The 7,400-nt window shown below is 37.4% G+C and overlaps 1 pseudogene; it reads left to right on the top strand.

The window, feature by feature from the left end:
• The first annotated feature begins 552 nt into the window (after window positions 1-552).
• Window positions 553-1,257, top strand: LOC118842426 (annotated as a pseudogene).
• Window positions 1,258-7,400: the final 6,143 nt, after the last annotated feature.

Raw genomic sequence — 7,400 nt, forward strand, 5'->3', positions numbered from 1 at the left:
AAAATCTCATTAATGAACATTGACTCAAAAAACATAAGCAAAATTCTGTCAGACTATAGTGATTTATCCCAGAAATTATTTCTTAGGTAAGTGTTTCTAAAAAGAATTCCAAAATCGTTTAACATTAAGAAAATAATCAGCATACTTAATCAGATTAAAAACCAAAATAACCCAAACCACATGATTATTTCAATAGATGCAGAAAAAAGCCTTTGACAAAATACAACATTATTTGATGCTAAAAGCCCTAGTGGAACTGTTTCATATCATAAAAAAGGAATCTATCTAAAGCCAAAAAAAAGCATCACATGCAATGGGGATATACTACAACCTTTTCCCAAAATGTATGGGAGTGAAGCAAGGGTGCCTATTCTCCTCACTATGATTTGATATGTTCTGTAAATGCTAGCAACAGTACTATACCAAAATAAAGAAATTAAAGGTGGGGAATCTGGTTTAATCCTTCCTCGTGGGTGTTGGCTTGTAGGTCAGGGGGGCCACGGAGGCCCCTGGAGCTTCCCACGCCCGAGGATTGCCGGGACGCACCCAAAGATGGGCCCGCCTAGGCTCCAGCTGGGCGTGGTGAACGTCCCCAAAACCCGCAGAATTTTCTGCCAAAAGTGCAGCAAGCACCAGCTTCACAAAGTGACGCAGTACAAGAAAGGCAAGGATTCCCTGTACGCGCAGGGGAAAAGGCGATACCATCGGAAGCAGAGTGGCTATGGTGGTCAAACAAAACCAATTTTCCAGAAAAAGGCAAAGACCACAAAAAAAGATTGTACTGAGGCTTGAATGTGTGGAACCCAACTGCAGTTCTAAAAGGGTGCTTGCCATTAAGAAGTGTAAGCATTTTGAACTGGGAGGAGATAAGAAGAGAAAGGGCCAAGTGATCCAGTTCTGAATTTCATTGTTTTCGTCTTATTAGGAAAAATCCATTCCATTCCATTCCTTGGTTTTGTGTTTTCTGTCTTGGAAAGGAAGAGGCTTGAGTAAAACCAAGTCTTCTACTATGTGAAGCTTTTCCCATGTGGGAAAAGTTCTTGAGGATGTGACTGAGTGTTGTAACTTTACTCATCTACTTAATGAGATTTGTGTCATGGAGAGAGAGGCCAGCTGGACATTTCTGGGGGCCTGGGGGCCTTGGTTATTAGTACTATGGCTAAAATCGTTACTGACAGCCTGGATTCCCAGACAAATTGGGAGTGGGGAAATTAAGGATACAAAGTAATAAAGATAGGGATAGCTAGCCCCTATTTTATAGGCTACCAGCAAATCAGAAGTAATTCACCTTCAGGGATTGCCCTGTTTTTTAAATATTAATGAAGTAGTTTCCCATATCTATTTGGGTTGTTAGGATTGAATTGCCTGGCCATTAAAGGGAGGGCCTATTAATTGCTTTCAGGGTATTAGTCAAGTGACTTCCCATAGCTGAAGGGATGGCCTGTTAACTGAAAACTGTTATCAGTTGTGTTTTAGGGGCAGGTGAAATGACAGCTGGTCAAGGCTTGGAACAGTAAAAAATGGAGGTCATTGTTCCTTTATTTTACATCGTTTTTTGTATTACATAAACCCATATTAGGCTTTAAGCCCTCTCCAGGGCAGAATGTTTGTCTGTGTCTATCTTTGTATCTTGGCACGGTGCAAGCACCGTGCCTTTCACACTCAAGGTGCTTAATAAATGTTGAGTCTTCCTAAAAAAAAAAAAAAATTAAAGGCATAGCACAGTTTCTTGCTCATAAGAGGCACTTCACAAACGTTTTACATTGGTTGAAATTCCTGACAAAAGCCATAGGTTAAATAAATGCTCAATGAGCATTTTTCAAAAGGAATTTGCACCACCCACCCCAGACAATGGGTTGGTTAGGAAGATACAAAATAACCTGAGAGTTCTATCTTTCAAACTCTTTCTTCAGTGTTACTAGAACAAAGAGTGAACACTTTCCATCTTCAGCACTCTGTCCTTTTTCTTTTGTTCAATCAGCACAGGGGAGAGTGAAGGAGAGGATATTCTCACATTTCCCAGCATTCCTGCATTCCTATCACTGTTTAGCTTTAAATAAATACCTATTCAGTCAAAAGAGTTTAATGACCAATCAAATCAATGATGAAGATTTGTTTTGGATGTGCAGATGAGGAAGTGAAACAAGTTTGGATCCATTAAGTTAAAAGGAACAAGGATTTAAGGAGTTTAGCTTAAGAGACTTAAGAAGTTTCTTCTAAGAACTTAAACACATCCACCCCATCTACAAATTTCTTAGTCATCCTTTGCTAACCTTAAATACCATTTAGGGCTCCCATCATTTTCCCTCCTATAAATGTAGTATCATTTGTTTTAAATTCCTATTTGTGTTTTGTGAAGTAATTATTGTGGTTTTTTTGTTCCTTATTTTGAGGCTTTTACCAATATTTTCTAACAAATGTCCTACAAGCTAAAGTCAACCTAACTTCTGCTCTAAAAAATCCTCTTCTTATTTGATCTTGAACAGACCAGTCATTTATAATGTGTCTTCTCTCACTAGGTTTGGAGAGAAATTTATATGAAGGGGTTATATTAGAATGTCTGATTTCTAAGACTTCTGATTCTTTCATTCAATAGTCCTATATTCATAGTGTCATAGACCCTATAGAGTCCTTAGAGCACATGAGTATTATATATATTCAGTCCTAGAAGGCACCTTAGAGATTGTTTAGTACAACCCCATCATTTGATCAATAGGGAATGAGGGTCTAGAGAGTTAAGGTGACTTCCCTGATGTCATACAGATGGTAGATAGCAGAGCCGAGAGTCAAATCCAGATACTCTGAGTACCAATCCAGTATTCTTTCTACTATTTCATGAAGAGAAAAATTGCTAGTCAGTTAGTTGTCACAGAGAATAAATAGAGTATTGGGCCTAGACTCAGAAATATGAATTCAAATTATTTTGAATCTAGCCTAAGACACTTACTAACTGTATGACTCTAGGCAAGTCACATAACCTCCATCTGCCTCAGTCTCTTCATCTGTAAAGTTGGGATAATAATATAATTTATTTCCCAGATTTATTGTAAGGATTAAATGAAAAAAAAAATTCAAACTGCTTTGTAAACATTAAAATACTCTAGAAGAAGGTAAAGCCAAGGTGGCAGAGTAAAGGCAGGGACTTGCCTGAGCTCTTCCCTAAACCCCTCCAAATACCTTTAAAAAATGATTCCAAACAAATTCTAAAGCAGGAGAAGCCACAAAAAGATGAAGTGAAACAATTTTCCAGCCCAAGACAACTTTGGAGGTCGGCAAAAAAGGTCTGTTTTACTAGGGTGAGAGCGGAACACAGTCCAGCACAGGCCATGCCAGCACAGCCCTGGACTCTGCAAACCAGGAGCAGGCCTTGGGAGTGACTGAATTAGCAGCAGCAATGGCTACTTCAGGAGATCTCAGGCCACAGATGGTAAGGGAGTTTAACAACTGGTTAGGAGATTGCAGTGGTCTTTTGCTATCACTAAAAGAGGACTCTAATTCTTTGCCCATAGTCAGATCCGGGTCATAGTCCTCAGTGACACTCTCAGGGTGAGGAAGCACACTACCATAGCAGAGCTTGTAACCACAGTGGAGGCAGACCCTTCTCACAGTTCCAGGGTAGAAAAGAGTGGGTGTGGTGACTCACAGGTCACCACACGCACAGACCAGGAGAGTAGTAAAAACCTCTCCTTAGATTATACTAGTTTGGAAGAACTGAAAATTTACAAGTCCTTAGAAATATCTCTAAAACAACCGCACAAAACACCTTAAGCTTGAGACAGTGAGCCTTCCACCCTGGAAGTAGAGTCCTAATTTAGCAAAGTTAAAAATCAAGTAATAGGAAATGAGCAATCAATGGGAAAAACGAACCAAAATGAGACAAAACAAACAAAAAAAAACCCCTCTGACTATAGAAAGCTACCATGGTGACAAGAAAGTTCAAAACATACACTCAGAAGAAGACTACAAAGTCAAAGCTCTGACATCCAAAGACTCCAAGAAAAGTATGAATTGGTCACAGGCCATGGAAAAGCTCAAAAAATATTTTGAAAATCAAGTAAGAGAGGTAGAGGAAAAATTGAGAAGATAAATGAGAGTGATGCAAGAAAATCTCAAAAAATGAGTCAACAGCTTGATAAAGGAGAAACAAAAAATACTGAAGAAAATAACACCTTAAAAACCAGAATAGGCCAAATGCTAAAAGAGGTCCAAAAAGCCAATTAGGAGAAGAATGCTTTAAGAAGCAGAATTGGCCCAATGTAAAAGGAGTCCAAAGCTCACTAAAGAAAGTAATTCCTTAAAAATTAGAATGAAGCAAATTGAAGCTAACGACTATGAGAAATTAAGAAATAATAAAATAAAACCAAAAGAATGAAAGAAAAACAGAAGACAATGCGAAATATCTCATTGTAAAAATAACTGACCTGGAAAATAGATACAGGAGAGATAATATAAAAATTATTGTAGTACCTGAAGGCCATGGTAAAAAAGAAAAAGAAAAATCATGACATCTTCTTTCAAGAAATTATCAAGGGACATTGCCCTGATTTTCTAGAACCAGAAGTAAAATAGAAATTAAGAGATCCCAAAATGAAAACTACCAGGAATATTATAGCCAAGTTCCAGAGTTCCTGGTTCAAGGAGAAAATATTGCAAGCAGCCAGAAAGAAACAATTCAAGTATCCTGGAGTCACAGTCAGGATAATAAAAGATTTCAGAGCTTCTACATTAAAGGATTGGAGGGCTTGCAATATGATATTCTGGAGGGCAAAGGAGCTAGAATTACAACCAAGAATCACTTATCCAGAAAAATTGAGTATAATCCTTCAGGGGAAAAAATGGATATTCAATGAGATAGAATACTTTCAAGCATTCTTGATGAAAAGACCAGAGCTGAATAGAAAATTTGACTTTCAAATACAAGACTTAAGAGAAGAATAAAAAAGGTAAACAGGAAAGGGAAATCATAAGGGACTTGATAAGCTTCAATTGTTTGCATTCCTATGTGAGAAGATGATATTTGTTACTTATAAGACCTTACACATTAGCGTAGTTAGAAAGAGTATATGTAGACAGAGGGCACAGGTGTGAGTTGAATATGAAGGGATGATATCTAAAAACAAAATTAAGGGATGAGAGAGGAATATACTGTAAGAAAGAGAAAGGGAGAGGTAGAATGGGGTAAATTATCTCACATAAAAGAGGCATGAAAAATTTTTACAATGGAGAGGAAGAGTGGGGAAGTGAGAGGGAATGAGTGAACCTTACTCTCATCAGAATTAGCTAAAAGAGGGAATAATACACACACTAAATTGGGTATCAAAATCTGTCTTACCCTATAGGAAAGTAGCAGGGGAAGGGATAAGACAAAGGGGAAGGTGACTTTTGAGGAGGGAAAGGGTGAAAGGAGAGAAAGGATAGAATAAACAGGATGGGGGGAAAGGATGGTGGAAAATACAGTTAGCAATAATAATTGTGAAATAAAATGAAGCAAGTTTATCTGATAAAGAGCTCATTTCTCACACATATAGAGAACTGAGTCAAATTTATAAAAATAAGACCCATTTGGTAGCAACAATACTGCCAGCAGGTACTGTGGAGATGTAAGGCCAGTAACACCAGCACACAGGAGGGCTGCTAGCACAGGTTCTTTGATCTGCTTTTCTAAGGAAAGCAACTTTAAGGGGTTTGCAATCTCACTTTAATTAACCATACATATATCATTCACTTAATTCAGGGGGAAAAGTCAGCTCCCTGAACTTCAGAGAAAACACAAACAGAAATTACAAGCAGAAATTATATAAACAGAGCAAATAACACAAATCTGCAGACAGGGATTCTGTCTGATCATAGCAATACATACATAGTTACCAGAGAGAGAAGCACCAACATCTTGGTTTTCAAAGCCAGGGGGCTCCTTAACGGCTACCCAGAGTCTCGTCTGGCCAAATCACAAGAATGTTCTTCCTGTAAGTCCCAAAGCAAAATGCTAACCTCAGAGTATATATACTGTTTTGAATCAAGGACTCTTGACTCAATCAAAGACTCTTGATTGAAACAAAGACAAGACTCAATCAAAGGCACTTGATTGCCTCAGTCCTGAGAAACACTCTAGAAGAAAAAAGAACAGCAAAAAGTCCCACTATGCTTGCCATTACACATTCCTCAGTTGATAAATCATCAAAAGATATGATCAGTTTTCAGATGAAGTAATCGAAGCTATCTATAGCTATATGAAAAGAATACTCTAACTCACTATTGACTGGAGAAATGCAAGTTAAAACAACTCTGAGGTACTCTGAGGTATCTCATGTCTATTAGATTGGCTAATAGGACAGAAAAAATAGATGACAAATGTTGGTGGGAATGTGGGAAAAATGAGACATTAATGAATTGCTGGTGGAGTTGTAAACTGATTCAACCATTCTGTAGTGCTTTTTGGAGCTATGTCCAAAGGGCTATAAAATCATGCATAGAATTAGACCTAGCAATACCACTACTAGGTCTGTATCCCAAAAGAGATTTTAAAAAAGGACTGATGTGTACAAAGATATTTATATCAGCTCATTTCTGGGGGCAAATAACTATAAATTGAGGGGATGCCCATCAATTGGGAAATGGCTGAATAACTTATGTTATCTGATTATGATGGAATACTATTGCACTATGAGAAATGATGAGGATGCTCTCAGAAAACCTGGAAAGAGTTGCATGGGCTGATGCAAAGTGAAATGTATTGTGTACAAAGTAAAAGTGATATTGTAAGATGATCAGCAGTGAATGACTTAGCTGTTCTCAGCAGTACAATGATCCACGATAATTCTGAAAGGCTTATGATGAAAAATGTTATCTATCCCCAGAGAAAGAACTGATGGTATCTGAATGCAGGTTGAAGCATACTTATTAAACTATTTTTCTTGAGTTTTTCTGTCTGTGTTTGCTTTCACAACATTACTATTGTGAATGTATTTTGCATGACTACAAATGTAAAGCGTATATTGAGCTGCTTGCCTTCTCAATGAGAGAGAGTAGGGAAGGAGGGAAGGAGAGAATTTGGAACTCAGTGCTTTAAAAATGAGTGTTCAAAATTGTTTTTTCATGTGACTGGGGGGAAATAAAAAAAAATACTTTAAAAAACACTCTATGATGAAAGCCATGATTTTTTGACAATCCATGTTTGTATAGTACTTCAAGGTTTGCAAAGTACTTTTTTAGTAATAAATCTGGGAGACAGGTAGCGCAAGTAGTATTATTCTCATTTTATAAATGAAATAACAGAAGTTTTAAGATGTTAAGTGAATTATTTGGTATCATACCTAATAAGTATATGAGGAAAGATTGATCCTCACAAGAACCAAGTTATCTAACTCTGTTCTAGTGTTCTTTCTAATATTCCACCTTTC

This window comes from Trichosurus vulpecula, chromosome 3 (assembly GCF_011100635.1).
Source record: "Trichosurus vulpecula isolate mTriVul1 chromosome 3, mTriVul1.pri, whole genome shotgun sequence".
NCBI lineage: Eukaryota > Metazoa > Chordata > Mammalia > Diprotodontia > Phalangeridae > Trichosurus > Trichosurus vulpecula.